General features: G+C 43.8%; 17 non-coding genes across 17 annotated transcripts; all 17 read left to right on the top strand.

The window, feature by feature from the left end:
• Positions 1–1,141: 1,141 nt before the first annotated feature.
• Positions 1,142–1,213, top strand: TRNAQ-UUG (transfer RNA glutamine (anticodon UUG)). The gene has a single exon. It is a non-coding gene; the product is annotated as a tRNA-Gln (tRNA).
• Positions 1,214–2,551: 1,338 nt separating this feature from the next.
• TRNAQ-UUG (transfer RNA glutamine (anticodon UUG)) lies at positions 2,552–2,623 on the top strand. Its single transcript has one exon. It is a non-coding gene; the product is annotated as a tRNA-Gln (tRNA).
• Positions 2,624–3,526: 903 nt separating this feature from the next.
• Positions 3,527–3,598, top strand: TRNAQ-UUG (transfer RNA glutamine (anticodon UUG)). Its single transcript has one exon. It is a non-coding gene; the product is annotated as a tRNA-Gln (tRNA).
• A 1,355-nt stretch (positions 3,599–4,953) lies between these two features.
• Positions 4,954–5,025, top strand: TRNAQ-UUG (transfer RNA glutamine (anticodon UUG)). The gene has a single exon. It is a non-coding gene; the product is annotated as a tRNA-Gln (tRNA).
• Positions 5,026–5,928: 903 nt separating this feature from the next.
• TRNAQ-UUG (transfer RNA glutamine (anticodon UUG)) lies at positions 5,929–6,000 on the top strand. Its single transcript has one exon. It is a non-coding gene; the product is annotated as a tRNA-Gln (tRNA).
• A 902-nt stretch (positions 6,001–6,902) lies between these two features.
• On the top strand, positions 6,903–6,974 carry TRNAQ-UUG (transfer RNA glutamine (anticodon UUG)). Its single transcript has one exon. It is a non-coding gene; the product is annotated as a tRNA-Gln (tRNA).
• Positions 6,975–7,354: 380 nt separating this feature from the next.
• TRNAQ-UUG (transfer RNA glutamine (anticodon UUG)) lies at positions 7,355–7,426 on the top strand. The gene has a single exon. It is a non-coding gene; the product is annotated as a tRNA-Gln (tRNA).
• A 1,790-nt stretch (positions 7,427–9,216) lies between these two features.
• On the top strand, positions 9,217–9,288 carry TRNAQ-UUG (transfer RNA glutamine (anticodon UUG)). The gene has a single exon. It is a non-coding gene; the product is annotated as a tRNA-Gln (tRNA).
• A 902-nt stretch (positions 9,289–10,190) lies between these two features.
• On the top strand, positions 10,191–10,262 carry TRNAQ-UUG (transfer RNA glutamine (anticodon UUG)). Its single transcript has one exon. It is a non-coding gene; the product is annotated as a tRNA-Gln (tRNA).
• A 380-nt stretch (positions 10,263–10,642) lies between these two features.
• TRNAQ-UUG (transfer RNA glutamine (anticodon UUG)) lies at positions 10,643–10,714 on the top strand. The gene has a single exon. It is a non-coding gene; the product is annotated as a tRNA-Gln (tRNA).
• Positions 10,715–12,068: 1,354 nt separating this feature from the next.
• On the top strand, positions 12,069–12,140 carry TRNAQ-UUG (transfer RNA glutamine (anticodon UUG)). Its single transcript has one exon. It is a non-coding gene; the product is annotated as a tRNA-Gln (tRNA).
• A 367-nt stretch (positions 12,141–12,507) lies between these two features.
• Positions 12,508–12,579, top strand: TRNAQ-UUG (transfer RNA glutamine (anticodon UUG)). The gene has a single exon. It is a non-coding gene; the product is annotated as a tRNA-Gln (tRNA).
• Positions 12,580–12,959: 380 nt separating this feature from the next.
• Positions 12,960–13,031, top strand: TRNAQ-UUG (transfer RNA glutamine (anticodon UUG)). The gene has a single exon. It is a non-coding gene; the product is annotated as a tRNA-Gln (tRNA).
• Positions 13,032–13,933: 902 nt separating this feature from the next.
• Positions 13,934–14,005, top strand: TRNAQ-UUG (transfer RNA glutamine (anticodon UUG)). Its single transcript has one exon. It is a non-coding gene; the product is annotated as a tRNA-Gln (tRNA).
• Positions 14,006–14,385: 380 nt separating this feature from the next.
• On the top strand, positions 14,386–14,457 carry TRNAQ-UUG (transfer RNA glutamine (anticodon UUG)). Its single transcript has one exon. It is a non-coding gene; the product is annotated as a tRNA-Gln (tRNA).
• A 380-nt stretch (positions 14,458–14,837) lies between these two features.
• Positions 14,838–14,909, top strand: TRNAQ-UUG (transfer RNA glutamine (anticodon UUG)). Its single transcript has one exon. It is a non-coding gene; the product is annotated as a tRNA-Gln (tRNA).
• A 902-nt stretch (positions 14,910–15,811) lies between these two features.
• TRNAQ-UUG (transfer RNA glutamine (anticodon UUG)) lies at positions 15,812–15,883 on the top strand. Its single transcript has one exon. It is a non-coding gene; the product is annotated as a tRNA-Gln (tRNA).
• The last annotated feature ends 366 nt before the right edge of the window (positions 15,884–16,249 follow it).

The raw sequence follows: 16,249 nt of genomic DNA, 5'->3' as shown, positions 1-16,249 counted from the left end.
GGAACAGGAGGAAGAAGCTAAGTTGTCTTTTTTGCTCAGATTTAGCAAAACATGACAATTAGGGAAATTCATCTTCTAGCCATTCCTCTCAACTCCATCTTTGTCAAAGTTTTCTGTCCAAAGACAAGTTTTCAAGTTCAGAGGATATGGATGCTTCACGCCACCTGTGGAATTTAACACTGGTGTATCTATTTCTCCCAGTTTCTTGCATCTTCAAAGTTCTCAACAGGCCTCATCTCTACTCTTCCACAGTGATTGCCAGCATCCCATTTTGGCCCCAAAGGCCTTGATTTCCTGTTCTCCCATTACTCACTCCAGAAACTCCAATTATGCTTGCACCATCTCTAGACCTCCTCCATCATAAACAGTTCCTGAACTCTTGTCCTGCAAAGAATACATCTGCGGGCCAGCAGTTTTGAAAGGCGTAGGCCAGCGAGCCCAGTGTGCTAATCACAGATCATTTGTTCTCTCCTAAAGCCCACCACCAGGCAAACTTGCAGCAGATACATTAGTTTTGCCTTGGAGAGGTCTTTTTGACCTTTTCTCTCTCCCTGGTATGCAACATGTTCTGGAGTTGGTCTCAGGTTAAGTTCTTTTAAGATTCAATTTTAATGGAGTTAAAGGGATAGGGGGCTTAACCTACGGACATATGTATACAGCAAAATAGAGAGCAGTAGAGCATGCCCAAGGGTTCCATGGTGTAATGGTTAGCACTCGGGACTTTGAATCCAGTGATCCGAGATCAAATCTCGGTGGAACCTTCATCAGAGTCTCATTGCAGATTTCATCTTGGAATTTCAATTTGTTTCTTACGGCCACAAAGGCCAGTGACAGCAGAAGTTGTTGCTAACGTGGCTGGTTGTGAAAATAGTGAGCGTAGCCAGCCACCCAGATGTGCTAATCACAGATCATTTGTTATCTCCTAAAGGCCACTACCAGGCAAACCTGCAGCAGATACATTAGTTTTGACTTGGAGAGGTCTTTTTGACCTTTTCTCTCCCCCTGGTATGCAACATGTTCTGGAGTTAGTCTCAGGTTAAGTTCTTTTAAGATTCAAATGTAATGGAGTTAAAGGGATAGGGGGCTTAACCTACGGACATATGTATCCAGCAAAATAGAGAGCAGTTGAGCATGCCCCAAGGGTTCCATGGTGTAATGGTTAGCACTCTGGACTTTGAATCCAGCGATCCGAGTTCGAATCTCGGTGGGACCTTCTTTAGAGGCTCATTGCAGATTTCATCTTGGAATTTCAATTTGTGTCTTACGGCTACAAAGGCCAATGACAGCAGAAGTTGTTGCTAATGTGGCTAGTTGTGAAAATTGTGAGCGTAGCCAGCTGCCCAGGTCCAGCCAATTGCCAAAGCATACTGATGACACAGAGAGCTGTATTTAAAAAGAATATCTGCAACCCTAAGTACTTTTACCAGGAACAGGAGGAAGAAGCTAAGTTGTCTTTTTTGCTCAGATTTAGCAAAACATGACAATTAGGGAAATTCATCTTCTAGCCATTCCTCTCAACTCCATCTTTGTCAAAGTTTTCTGTCCAAAGACAAGTTTTCAAGTTCAGAGGATATGGATGCTTCACGCCACCTGTGGAATTTAACACTGGTGTATCTATTTCTCCCAGTTTCTTGCATCTTCAAAGTTCTCAACAGGCCTCATCTCTACTCTTCCACAGTGATTGCCAGCATCCCATTTTGGCCCCAAAGGCCTTGATTTCCTGTTCTCCCATTACTCACTCCAGAAACTCCAATTATGCTTGCACCATCTCTGGACCTCCTTCATCATAAACAGTTCCTGAACTCTTGTCCTGCAAAGAATACATCTGCGGGCCAGCAGTTTTGAAAGGCGTAGGACAGCGAGCCCAGTGTGCTAATCACAGATCATTTGTTCTCTCCTAAAGGCCACTACCAGGCAAACCTGCAGCAGATACATTAGTTTTGACTTGGAGAGGTCTTTTTGACCTTTTCTCTCCCCCTGGTATGCAACATGTTCTGGAGTTGGTCTCAGGTTAAGTTCTTTTAAGATTCAAATGTAATGGAGTTAAAGGGATAGGGGGCTTAACCTACGGACATATGTATCCAGCAAAATAGAGAGCAGTTGAGCATGCCCCAAGGGTTCCACTCTGGACTTTGAATCCAGCGATCCGAGTTCGAATCTCGGTGGGACCTTCTTTAGAGGCTCATTGTAGATTTCATCTTGGAATTTCAATTTGTGTCTTACGGCCACAAAGGCCAATGACAGCAGAAGTTGTTGCTAATGTGGCTGGTTGTGAAAATAGTTAGCGTAGCCAGCCACCCAGATGTGCTAATCACAGATCATTTGTTATCTCCTATAGGCCGCTACCAGGCAAACCTGCAGCAGATACATTAGTTTTGCCTTGGAGAGGTCTTTTTGACCTTTTCTCTCCCCCTGGTATGCAACATGTTCTGGAGTTGGTCTCAGGTTAAGTTCTTTTAAGATTCAATTTTAATGGAGTTAAAGGGATAGGGGGCTTAACCTACGGACATATGTATCCAGCAAAATAGAGAGCAGTTGAGCATGCCCCAAGGGTTCCATGGTGTAATGGTTAGCACTCTGGACTTTGAATCCAGCGATCCGAGTTCGAATCTCGGTGGGACCTTCTTTAGAGGCTCATTGCAGATTTCATCTTGGAATTTCAATTTGTGTCTTACGGCTACAAAGGCCAATGACAGCAGAAGTTGTTGCTAATGTGGCTAGTTGTGAAAATTGTGAGCGTAGCCAGCTGCCCAGGTCCAGCCAATTGCCAAAGCATACTGATGACACAGAGAGCTGTATTTAAAAAGAATATCTGCAACCCTAAGTACTTTTACCAGGAACAGGAGGAAGAAGCTAAGTTGTCTTTTTTGCTCAGATTTAGCAAAACATGACAATTAGGGAAATTCATCTTCTAGCCATTCCTCTCAACTCCATCTTTGTCAAAGTTTTCTGTCCAAAGACAAGTTTTCAAGTTCAGAGGATATGGATGCTTCACGCCACCTGTGGAATTTAACACTGGTGTATCTATTTCTCCAAGTTTCTTGCATCTTCAAAGTTCTCAACAGGCCTCATCTCTACTCTTCCACAGTGATTGCCAGCATCCCATTTTGGCCCCAAAGGCCTTGATTTCCTGTTCTCCCATTACTCACTCCAGAAACTCCAATTATGCTTGCACCATCTCTGGACCTCCTTCATCATAAACAGTTCCTGAACTCTGGTCCTGCAAAGAATACATCTGCGGGCCAGCAGTTTTGAAAGGCGTAGGACAGCGAGCCCAGTGTGCTAATCACAGATCATTTGTTCTCTCCTAAAGCCCACCACCAGGCAAACTTGCAGCAGATACATTAGTTTTGCCTTGGAGAGGTCTTTTTGACCTTTTCTCTCCCCCTGGTATGCAACATGTTCTGGAGTTGGTCTCAGGTTAAGTTCTTTTAAGATTCAATTTTAATGGAGTTAAAGGGATAGGGGGCTTAACCTACGGACATATGTATACAGCAAAATAGAGAGCAGTTGAGCATGCCCCAAGGGTTCCATGGTGTAATGGTTAGCACTCTGGACTTTGAATCCAGCGATCCGAGTTCGAATCTCGGTGGGACCTTCTTTAGAGGCTCATTGCAGATTTCATCTTCGAATTTCAATTTGTGTCTTACGGCTACAAAGGCCAATGACAGCAGAAGTTGTTGCTAATGTGGCTAGTTGTGAAAATTGTGAGCGTAGCCAGCTGCCCAGGTCCAGCCAATTGCCAAAGCATACTGATGACACAGAGAGCTGTATTTAAAAAGAATATCTGCAACCCTAAGTACTTTTACCAGGAACAGGAGGAATTAGCTAAGTTGTCTTTTTTGCTCAGATTTAGCAAAACATGACAATTAGGGAAATTCATCTTCTAGCCATTCCTCTCAACTCCATCTTTGTCAAAGTTTTCTGTCCAAAGACAAGTTTTCAAGTTCAGAGGATATGGATGCTTCACGCCACCTGTGGAATTTAACACTGGTGTATCTATTTCTCCCAGTTTCTTGCATCTTCAAAGTTCTCAACAGGCCTCATCTCTACTCTTCCACAGTGATTGCCAGCATCCCATTTTGGCCCCAAAGGCCTTGATTTCCTGTTCTCCCATTACTCACTCCAGAAACTCCAATTATGCTTGCACCATCTCTGGACCTCCTCCATCATAAACAGTTCCTGAACTCTTGTCCTGCAAAGAATACATCTGCGGGCCAGCAGTTTTGAAAGGCGTAGGACAGCGAGCCCAGTGTGCTAATCATAGATCATTTGTTTTCTCCTAAAGCCCACCACCAGGCAAACTTGCAGCAGATACATTAGTTTTGCCTTGGAGAGGTCTTTTTGACCTTTTGTCTCCCCCTGGTATGCAACATGTTCTGGAGTTGGTATCAGGTTAAGTTCTTTTAAGATTCAATTTTAATGGAGTTAAAGGGATAGGGGGCTTAACCTACGGACATATGTATCCAGCAAAATAGAGAGCAGTTGAGCATGCCCCAAGGGTTCCATGGTGTAATTGTTAGCACTCTGCACTTTGAATCCAGCGATCCAAGTTCGTATCTCGATGGGACCTTCTTTAGAGGCTCATTGCAGATTTCATCTTGGAATTTCAATTTGTGTCTTACGGCCACAAAGGCCAATGACAGCAGAAGTTGTTGCTAATGTGGCTGGTTGTGAAAATAGTGAGCGTAGCCAGCCACCCAGATGTGCTAATCACAGATCATTTGTTATCTCCTATAGGCCACTACCAGGCAAACCTGCAGCAGATACATTAGTTTTGCCTTGGAGAGGTCTTTTTGACCTTTTGTCTCCCCCTGGTATGCAACATGTTCTGGAGTTGGTATCAGGTTAAGTTCTTTTAAGATTCAATTTTAATGGAGTTAAAGGGATAGGGGGCTTAACCTACGGATATATGTATCCAGCAAAATAGAGAGCAGTTGATCATGCCCCAAGGGTTCCATGGTGTAATGGTTAGCACTCTGGACTTTGAATCCAGCGATCCGAGTTCGAATCTCGGTGGGACCTTCTTTAGAGGCTCATTGCAGATTTCATCTTGGAATTTCAATTTGTGTCTTACGGCTACAAAGGCCAATGACAGCAGAAGTTGTTGCTAATGTGGCTAGTTGTGAAAATTGTGAGCGTAGCCAGCTGCCCAGGTCCAGCCAATTGCCAAAGCATACTGATGACACAGAGAGCTGTATTTAAAAAGAATATCTGCAACCCTAAGTACTTTTACCAGGAACAGGAGGAAGAAGCTAAGTTGTCTTTTTTGCTCAGATTTAGCAAAACATGACAATTAGGGAAATTCATCTTCTAGCCATTCCTCTCAACTCCATCTTTGTCAAAGTTTTCTGTCCAAAGACAAGTTTTCAAGTTCAGAGGATATGGATGCTTCACGCCACCTGTGGAATTTAACACTGGTGTATCTATTTCTCCCAGTTTCTTGCATCTTCAAAGTTCTCAACAGGCCTCATCTCTACTCTTCCACAGTGATTGCCAGCATCCCATTTTGGCCCCAAAGGCCTTGATTTCCTGTTCTCCCATTACTCACTCCAGAAACTCCAATTATGCTTGCACCATCTCTGGACCTCCTTCATCATAAACAGTTCCTGATCTCTGGTCCTGCAAAGAATACATCTGCGGGCCAGCAGTTTTGAAAGGCGTAGGACAGCGAGCCCAGTGTGCTAATCACAGATCATTTGTTCTCTCCTAAAGCCCACCACCAGGCAAACTTGCAGCAGATACATTAGTTTTGCCTTGGAGAGGTCTTTTTGACCTTTTCTCTCCCCCTGGTATGCAACATGTTCTGGAGTTGGTCTCAGGTTAAGTTCTTTTAAGATTCAATTTTAATGGAGTTAAAGGGATAGGGGGCTTAACCTACGGACATATGTATACAGCAAAATAGAGAGCAGTTGAGCATGCCCCAAGGGTTCAATGGTGTAATGGTTAGCACTCTGGACTTTGAATCCAGCGATCCGAGTTCGAATCTCGGTGGGACCTTCTTTAGAGGCTCATTGCAGATTTCATCTTCGAATTTCAATTTGTGTCTTACGGCTACAAAGGCCAATGACAGCAGAAGCTGTTGCTAATGTGGCTAGTTGTGAAAATTGTGAGCGTAGCCAGCTGCCCAGGTCCAGCCAATTGCCAAAGCATACTGATGACACAGAGAGCTGTATTTAAAAAGAATATCTGCAACCCTAAGTACTTTTACCAGGAACAGGAGGAAGAAGCTAAGTTGTCTTTTTTGCTCAGATTTAGCAAAACATGACAATTAGGGAAATTCATCTTCTAGCCATTCCTCCCAACTCCATCTTTGTCAAAGTTTTCTGTCCAAAGACAAGTTTTCAAGTTCAGAGGATATGGATGCTTCACGCCACCTGTGGAATTTAACACTGGTGTATCTATTTCTCCCAGTTTCTTGCATCTTCAAAGTTCTCAACAGGCCTCATCTCTACTCTTCCACAGTGATTGCCAGCATCCCATTTTGGCCCCAAAGGCCTTGATTTCCTGTTCTCCCATTACTCACTCCAGAAACTCCAATTATGCTTGCACCATCTCTGGACCTCCTTCATCATAAACAGTTCCTGAACTCTTGTCCTGCAAAGAATACATCTGCGGGCCAGCAGTTTTGAAAGGCGTAGGACAGCGAGCCCAGTGTGCTAATCACAGATCATTTGTTCTCTCCTAAAGCCCACCACCAGGCAAACTTGCAGCAGATACATTAGTTTTGCCTTGGAGAGGTCTTTTTGACCTTTTCTCTCCCCCTGGTATGCAACATGTTCTGGAGTTGGTCTCAGGTTAAGTTCTTTTAAGATTCAATTTTAATGGAGTTAAAGGGATAGGGGGCTTAACCTACGGACATATGTATACAGCAAAATAGAGAGCAGTTGAGCATGCCCAAGGGTTCCATGGTGTAATGGTTAGCACTCTGGACTTTGAATCCAGTGATCCGAGATCGAATCTCGGTGGAACCTTCATCAGAGTCTCATTGCAGATTTCATCTTGGAATTTCAATTTGTTTCTTACGGCCACAAAGGCCAGTGACAGCAGAAGTTGTTGCTAACGTGGCTGGTTGTGAAAATAGTGAGCGTAGCCAGCCACCCAGATGTGCTAATCACAGATCATTTGTTATCTCCTAAAGGCCACTACCAGGCAAACCTGCAGCAGATACATTAGTTTTGACTTGGAGAGGTCTTTTTGACCTTTTCTCTCCCCCTGGTATGCAACATGTTCTGGAGTTGGTCTCAGGTTAAGTTCTTTTAAGATTCAAATGTAATGGAGTTAAAGGGATAGGGGGCTTAACCTACGGACATATGTATCCAGCAAAATAGAGAGCAGTTGAGCATGCCCCAAGGGTTCTATGGTGTAATGGTTAGCACTCTGGACTTTGAATCCAGCGATCTGAGTTCGAATCTCGGTGGGACCTTCTTTAGAGGCTCATTGTAGATTTCATCTTGGAATTTCAATTTGTGTCTTACGGCCACAAAGGCCAATGACAGCAGAAGTTGTTGCTAATGTGGCTGGTTGTGAAAATAGTGAGCGTAGCCAGCCACCCAGATGTGCTAATCACAGATCATTTGTTATCTCCTATAGGCCACTACCAGGCAAACCTGCAGCAGATACATTAGTTTTGCCTTGGAGAGGTCTTTTTGACCTTTTCTCTCCCCCTGGTATGCAACATGTTCTGGAGTTGGTATCAGGTTAAGTTCTTTTAAGATTCAATTTTAATGGAGTTAAAGGGATAGGGGGCTTAACCTACGGACATATGTATCCAGCAAAATAGAGAGCAGTTGAGCATGCCCCAAGGGTTCCTTCGTGTAATGGTTAGCACTCTGGACTTTGAATCCAGCAATCCGAGTTCGAATCTCGGTGGGACCTTCTTTAGAGGCTCATTGCAGATTTCATCTTGGAATTTCAATTTGTGTCTTACGGCTACAAAGGCCAATGACAGCAGAAGTTGTTGCTAATGTGGCTAGTTGTGAAAATTGTGAGCGTAGCCAGCTGCCCAGGTCCAGCCAATTGCCAAAGCATACTGATGACACAGAGAGCTGTATTTAAAAAGAATATCTGCAACCCTAAGTACTTTTACCAGGAACAGGAGGAAGAAGCTAAGTTGTCTTTTTTGCTCAGATTTAGCAAAACATGACAATTAGGGAAATTCATCTTCTAGCCATTCCTCTCAACTCCATCTTTGTCAAAGTTTTCTGTCCAAAGACAAGTTTTCAAGTTCAGAGGATATGGATGCTTCACGCCACCTGTGGAATTTAACACTGGTGTATCTATTTCTCCCAGTTTCTTGCATCTTCAAAGTTCTCAACAGGCCTCATCTCTACTCTTCCACAGTGATTGCCAGCATCCCATTTTGGCCCCAAAGGCCTTGATTTCCTGTTCTCCCATTACTCACTCCAGAAACTCCAATTATGCTTGCACCATCTCTGGACCTCCTTCATCATAAACAGTTCCTGAACTCTTGTCCTGCAAAGAATACATCTGCGGGCCAGCAGTTTTGAAAGGCGTAGGACAGCGAGCCCAGTGTGCTAATCACAGATCATTTGTTCTCTCCTAAAGGCCACTACCAGGCAAACCTGCAGCAGATACATTAGTTTTGACTTGGAGAGGTCTTTTTGACCTTTTCTCTCCCCCTGGTATGCAACATGTTCTGGAGTTGGTCTCAGGTTAAGTTCTTTTAAGATTCAAATGTAATGGAGTTAAAGGGATAGGGGGCTTAACCTACGGACATATGTATCCAGCAAAATAGAGAGCAGTTGAGCATGCCCCAAGGGTTCCACTCTGGACTTTGAATCCAGCGATCCGAGTTCGAATCTCGGTGGGACCTTCTTTAGAGGCTCATTGTAGATTTCATCTTGGAATTTCAATTTGTGTCTTACGGCCACAAAGGCCAATGACAGCAGAAGTTGTTGCTAATGTGGCTGGTTGTGAAAATAGTGAGCGTAGCCAGCCACCCAGATGTGCTAATCACAGATCATTTGTTATCTCCTATAGGCCACTACCAGGCAAACCTGCAGCAGATACATTAGTTTTGCCTTGGAGAGGTCTTTTTGACCTTTTCTCTCCCCCTGGTATGCAACATGTTCTGGAGTTGGTCTCAGGTTAAGTTCTTTTAAGATTCAATTTTAATGGAGTTAAAGGGATAGGGGGCTTAACCTACGGACATATGTATCCAGCAAAATAGAGAGCAGTTGAGCATGCCTCAAGGGTTCCATGGTGTAATGGTTAGCACTCTGGACTTTGAATCCAGCGATCCGAGTTCGAATCTCGGTGGGACCTTCTTTAGAGGCTCATTGCAGATTTCATCTTGGAATTTCAATTTGTGTCTTACGGCTACAAAGGCCAATGACAGCAGAAGTTGTTGCTAATGTGGCTAGTTGTGAAAATTGTGAGCGTAGCCAGCTGCCCAGGTCCAGCCAATTGCCAAAGCATACTGATGACACAGAGAGCTGTATTTAAAAAGAATATCTGCAACCCTAAGTACTTTTACCAGGAACAGGAGGAAGAAGCTAAGTTGTCTTTTTTGCTCAGATTTAGCAAAACATGACAATTAGGGAAATTCATCTTCTAGCCATTCCTCTCAACTCCATCTTTGTCAAAGTTTTCTGTCCAAAGACAAGTTTTCAAGTTCAGAGGATATGGATGCTTCACGCCACCTGTGGAATTTAACACTGGTGTATCTATTTCTCCCAGTTTCTTGCATCTTCAAAGTTCTCAACAGGCCTCATCTCTACTCTTCCACAGTGATTGCCAGCATCCCATTTTGGCCCCAAAGGCCTTGATTTCCTGTTCTCCCATTACTCACTCCAGAAACTCCAATTATGCTTGCACCATCTCTGGACCTCCTTCATCATAAACAGTTCCTGAACTCTTGTCCTGCAAAGAATACATCTGCGGGCCAGCAGTTTTGAAAGGCGTAGGACAGCGAGCCCAGTGTGCTAATCACAGATAATTTGTTCTCTCCTAAAGCCCACCACCAGGCAAACTTGCAGCAGATACATTAGTTTTGCCTTGGAGAGGTCTTTTTGACCTTTTCTCTCCCCCTGGTATGCAACATGTTCTGGAGTTGGTCTCAGGTTAAGTTCTTTTAAGATTCAATTTTAATGGAGTTAAAGGGATAGGGGGCTTAACCTACGGACATATGTATACAGCAAAATAGAGAGCAGTTGAGCATGCCCAAGGGTTCCATGGTGTAATGGTTAGCACTCTGGACTTTGAATCCAGTGATCCGAGATCGAATCTCGGTGGAACCTTCATCAGAGTCTCATTGCAGATTTCATCTTGGAATTTCAATTTGTTTCTTACGGCCACAAAGGCCAGTGACAGCAGAAGTTGTTGCTAACGTGGCTGGTTGTGAAAATAGTGAGCGTAGCCAGCCACCCAGATGTGCTAATCACAGATCATTTGTTATCTCCTAAAGGCCACTACCAGGCAAACCTGCAGCAGATACATTAGTTTTGACTTGGAGAGGTCTTTTTGACCTTTTCTCTCCCCCTGGTATGCAACATGTTCTGGAGTTGGTCTCAGGTTAAGTTCTTTTAAGATTCAAATGTAATGGAGTTAAAGGGATAGGGGGCTTAACCTACGGACATATGTATCCAGCAAAATAGAGAGCAGTTGAGCATGCCCCAAGGGTTCCATGGTGTAATGGTTAGCACTCTGGACTTTGAATCCAGCGATCTGAGTTCAAATCTCGGTGGGACCTTCTTTAGAGGCTCATTGTAGATTTCATCTTGGAATTTCAATTTGTGTCTTACGGCCACAAAGGCCAATGACAGCAGAAGTTGTTGCTAATGTGGCTGGTTGTGAAAATAGTGAGCGTAGCCAGCCACCCAGATGTGCTAATCACAGATCATTTGTTATCTACTATAGGCCACTACCAGGCAAACCTGCAGCAGATACATTAGTTTTGCCTTGGAGAGGTCTTTTTGACCTTTTCTCTCCCCCTGGTATGCAACATGTTCTGGAGTTGGTATCAGGTTAAGTTCTTTTAAGATTCAATTTTAATGGAGTTAAAGGGATAGGGGGCTTAACCTACGGACATATGTATCCAGCAAAATAGAGAGCAGTTGAGCATGCCCCAAGGGTTCCTTTGTGTAATGGTTAGCACTCTGGACTTTGAATACAGCGATCCGAGTTCGAATCTCGGTGGGACCTTCTTTAGAGGCTCATTGCAGATTTCATCTTGGAATTTCAATTTGTGTCTTACGGCTACAAAGGCCAATGACAGCAGAAGTTGTTGCTAATGTGGCTAGTTGTGAAAATTGTGAGCGTAGCCAGCTGCCCAGGTCCAGCCAATTGCCAAAGCATACTGATGACACAGAGAGCTGTATTTAAAAAGAATATCTGCAACCCTAAGTACTTTTACCAGGAACAGGAGGAAGAAGCTAAGTTGTCTTTTTTGCTCAGATTTAGCAAAACATGACAATTAGGGAAATTCATCTTCTAGCCATTCCTCTCAACTCCATCTTTGTCAAAGTTTTCTGTCCAAAGACAAGTTTTCAAGTTCAGAGGATATGGATGCTTCACGCCACCTGTGGAATTTAACACTGGTGTATCTATTTCTCCCAGTTTCTTGCATCTTCAAAGTTCTCAACAGGCCTCATCTCTACTCTTCCACAGTGATTGCCAGCATCCCATTTTGGCCCCAAAGGCCTTGATTTCCTGTTCTCCCATTACTCACTCCAGAAACTCCAATTATGCTTGCACCATCTCTGGACCTCCTTCATCATAAACAGTTCCTGAACTCTTGTCCTGCAAAGAATACATCTGCGGGCCAGCAGTTTTGAAAGGCGTAGGACAGCGAGCCCAGTGTGCTAATCACAGATCATTTGTTCTCTCCTAAAGCCCACCACCAGGCAAACTTGCAGCAGATACATTAGTTTTGCCTTGGAGAGGTCTTTTTGACCTTTTCTCTCCCCCTGGTATGCAACATGTTCTGGAGTTGGTCTCAGGTTAAGTTCTTTTAAGATTCAATTTTAATGGAGTTAAAGGGATTGGGGGCTTAACCTACGGACATATGTATACAGCAAAATAGAGAGCAGTTGAGCATGCCCAAGGGTTCCATGGTGTAATGGTTAGCACTCTGGACTTTGAATCCAGTGATCCGAGATCAAATCTCGGTGGAACCTTCATCAGAGTCTCATTGCAGATTTCAATTTGTTTCTTACGGCCACAAAGGCCAGTGACAGCAGAAGTTGTTGCTAACGTGGCTGGTTGTGAAAATAGTGAGCGTAGCCAGCCACCCAGATGTGCTAATCACAGATCATTTGTTATCTCCTAAAGGCCACTACCAGGCAAACCTGCAGCAGATACATTAGTTTTGACTTGGAGAGGTCTTTTTGAACTTTTCTCTCCCCCTGGTATGCAACATGTTCTGGAGTTGGTCTCAGGTTAAGTTCTTTTAAGATTCAAATGTAATGGAGTTAAAGGGATAGGGGGCTTAACCTACGGACATATGTATCCAGCAAAATAGAGAGCAGTTGAGCATGCCCCAAGGGTTTCATGGTGTAATGGTTAGCACTCTGGACTTTGAATCCAGCGATCCGAGTTCGAATCTCGGTGGGACCTTCTTTATAGGCTCATTGTAGATTTCATCTTGGAATTTCAATTTGTGTCTTACGGCCACAAAGGCCAATGACAGCAGAAGTTGTTGCTAATGTGGCTGGTTGTGAAAATAGTGAGCGTAGACAGCCACCCAGATGTGCTAATCACAGATCATTTGTTATCTCCTATAGGCCACTACCAGGCAAACCTGCAGCAGATACATTAGTTTTGCCTTGGAGAGGTCTTTTTGACCTTTTGTCTCCCCCTGGTATGCAACATGTTCTGGAGTTGGTATCAGGTTAAGTTCTTTTAAGATTCAATTTTAATGGAGTTAAAGGGATAGGGGGCTTAACCTACGGACATATGTATCCAGCAAAATAGAGAGCAGTTGAGCATGCCCCAAGGGTTCCATGGTGTAATGGTTAGCACTCTGGACTTTGAATCCAGCGATCCGAGTTCGAATCTTGGTGGGACCTTCTTTAGAGGCTCATTGCAGATTTCATCTTGGAATTTCAATTTGTGTCTTACGGCTACAAAGGCCAATGACAGCAGAAGTTGTTGCTAATGTGGCTAGTTGTGAAAATTGTGAGCGTAGCCAGCTGCCCAGGTCCAGCCAATTGCCAAAGCATACTGATGACACAGAGAGCTGTATTTAAAAAGAATATCTGCAACCCTAAGTACTTTTACCAGGAACAGGAGGAAGAAGCTAAGTTGTCTTTTTTGCTCAGATTTAGCAAAACATGACAATTAGGGAAATTCATCTTCTAGCCATTCCTCTCAACTCCATCTTTGTCAAAGTTTTCTGTCCAAAGACAAGTTTTCAAGTTCAGAGGATATGGATGCTTCACGCCACCTGTGGAATTTAACACTGGTGTATCTATTTCTCCCAGTTTCTTGCATCTTCAAAGTTCTCAACAGGCCTCATCTCTACTCTTCCACAGTGATTGCCAGCATCCCATTTTGGCCCCAAAGGCCTTGATTTCCTGTTCTCCCATTACTCACTCCAGAAACTCCAATTATGCTTGCACCATCTCTGGACCTCCTCCATCATAAACAGTTCTTGAACTCTTGTCCTGCAAAGAATACATCTGCGGGCCAGCAGTTTTGAAAGGCGTAGGACAGCGAGCCCAGTGTGCTAATCACAGATCATTTGTTCTCTCCTAAAGCCCACCACCAGGCAAACTTGCAGCAGATACATTAGTTTTGCCTTGGAGAGGTCTTTTTGACCTTTTCTCTCCCCCTGGTATGCAACATGTTCTGGAGTTGGTCTCAGGTTAAGTTCTTTTAAGATTCAATTTTAATGGAGTTAAAGGGATAGGGGGCTTAACCTACGGACATATGTATACAACAAAATAGAGAGCAGTTGAGCATGCCCAAGGGTTCCATGGTGTAATGGTTAGCACTCTGGACTTTGAATCCAGTGATCCGAGATCAAATCTCGGTGGAACCTTCATCAGAGTCTCATTGCAGATTTCATCTTGGAATTTCAATTTGTTTCTTACGGCCACAAAGGCCAGTGACAGCAGAAGTTGTTGCTAACGTGGCTGGTTGTGAAAATAGTGAGCATAGCCAGCCACCCAGATGTGCTAATCACAGATCATTTGTTATCTCCTAAAGGCCACTACCAGGCAAACCTGCAGCAGATACATTAGTTTTGACATGGAGAGGTCTTTTTGACCTTTTCTCTCCCCCTGGTATGCAACATGTTCTGGAGTTGGTCTCAGGTTAAGTTCTTTTAAGATTCAATTTTAATGGAGTTAAAGGGATAGGGGGCTTAACCTACGGACATATGTATCCAGCAAAATAGAGAGCAGTTGAGCATGCCCCAAGGGTTCCATGGTGTAATAGTTAGCACTCTGGACTTTGAATCCAGCGATCCGAGTTCGAATCTCGGTGGGACCTTCTTTAGAGGCTCATTGCAGATTTCATCTTGGAATTTCAATTTGTGTCTTACGGCTACAAAGGCCAATGACAGCAGAAGTTGTTGCTAATGTGGCTGGTTGTGAAAATAGTGAGCGTAGCCAGCCACCCAGATGTGCTAATCACAGATCATTTGTTATCTCCTATAGGCCACTACCAGGCAAACCTGCAGCAGATAAATTAGTTTTGCCTTGGAGAGGTCTTTTTGACCTTTTGTCTCCCCCTGGTATGCAACATGTTCTGGAGTTGGTATCAGGTTAAGTTCTTTTAAGATTCAATTTTAATGGAGTTAAAGGGATAGGGGGCTTAACCTACGGACATATGTATCCAGCAAAAAAGAGAGCAGTTGAGCATGCCCCAAGGGTTCCATGGTGTAATAGTTAGCACTCTGGACTTTGAATCCAGCGATCCGAGTTCGAATCTCGGTGGGACCTTCTTTAGAGGCTCATTGCAGATTTCATCTTGGAATTTCAATTTGTGTCTTACGGCTACAAAGGCCAATGACAGCAGAAGTTGTTGCTAATGTGGCTAGTTGTGAAAATTGTGAGCGTAGCCAGCTGCCCAGATCCAGCCAATTGCCAAAGCATACTGATGACACAGAGAGCTGTATTTAAAAAGAATATCTGCAACCCTAAGTACTTTTACCAGGAACAGGAGGAAGAAGCTAAGTTGTCTTTTTTGCTCAGATTTAGCAAAACATGACAATTAGGGAAATTCATCTTCTAGCCATTCCTCTCAACTCCATCTTTGTCAAAGTTTTCTGTCCAAAGACAAGTTTTCAAGTTCAGAGGATATGGATGCTTCACGCCACCTGTGGAATTTAACACTGGTGTATCTATTTCTCCCAGTTTCTTGCATCTTCAAAGTTCTCAACAGGCCTCATCTCTACTCTTCCACAGTGATTGCCAGCATCCCATTTTGGCCCCAAAGGCCTTGATTTCCTGTTCTCCCATTACTCACTCCAGAAACTCCAATTATGCTTGCACCATCTCTAGACCTCCTCCATCATAAACAGTTCCTGAACTCTTGTCCTGCAAAGAATACATCTGCGGGCCAGCAGTTTTGAAAGGCGTAGGCCAGCGAGCCCAGTGTGCTAATCACAGATCATTTGTTCTCTCCTAAAGCCCACCACCAGGCAAACTTGCAGCAGATACATTAGTTTTGCCTTGGAGAGGTCTTTTTGACCTTTTCTCTCCCCCTGGTATGCAACATGTTCTGGAGTTGGTCTCAGGTTAAGTTCTTTTAAGATTCAATTTTAATGGAGTTAAAGGGATAGGGGGCTTAACCTACGGACATATGTATACAGCAAAATAGAGATCAGTTGAGCATGCCCCAGGGTTCCATGGTGTAATGGTTAGCACTCTGGACTTTGAATCCAGTGATCCGAGATCAAATCTCGGTGGAACCTTCATCAGAGTCTCATTGCAGATTTCATCTTGGAATTTCAATTTGTTTCTTACGGCCACAAAGGCCAGTGACAGCAGAAGTTGTTCCTAACGTGGCTGGTTGTGAAAATAGTGAGCGTAGCCAGCCACCCAGATGTGCTAATCACAGATCATTTGTTATCTCCTAAAGGCCACTACCAGGCAAACCTGCAGCAGAAACATTAGTTTTGACTTGGAGAGGTCTTTTTGACCTTTTCTCTCCCCCTGGTATGCAACATGTTCTGGAGTTGGTCTCAGGTTAAGTTCTTTTAAGATTCAAATGTAATGGAGTTAAAGGGATAGGGGGCTTAACCTACGGACATATGTATCCAGCAAAATAGAGAGCAGTT

This window comes from Lithobates pipiens, unplaced genomic scaffold (genome assembly GCF_037356315.1).
Source record: "Lithobates pipiens isolate NorthernLeopardFrog02 unplaced genomic scaffold, aLitPip1_a1.2 Scaffold_18, whole genome shotgun sequence".
Lineage (NCBI taxonomy): Eukaryota > Metazoa > Chordata > Amphibia > Anura > Ranidae > Lithobates > Lithobates pipiens.
The sequence above is the reverse complement of the archived record's forward strand: the minus strand, read 5'-3'. Positions and strand labels throughout refer to the sequence as shown.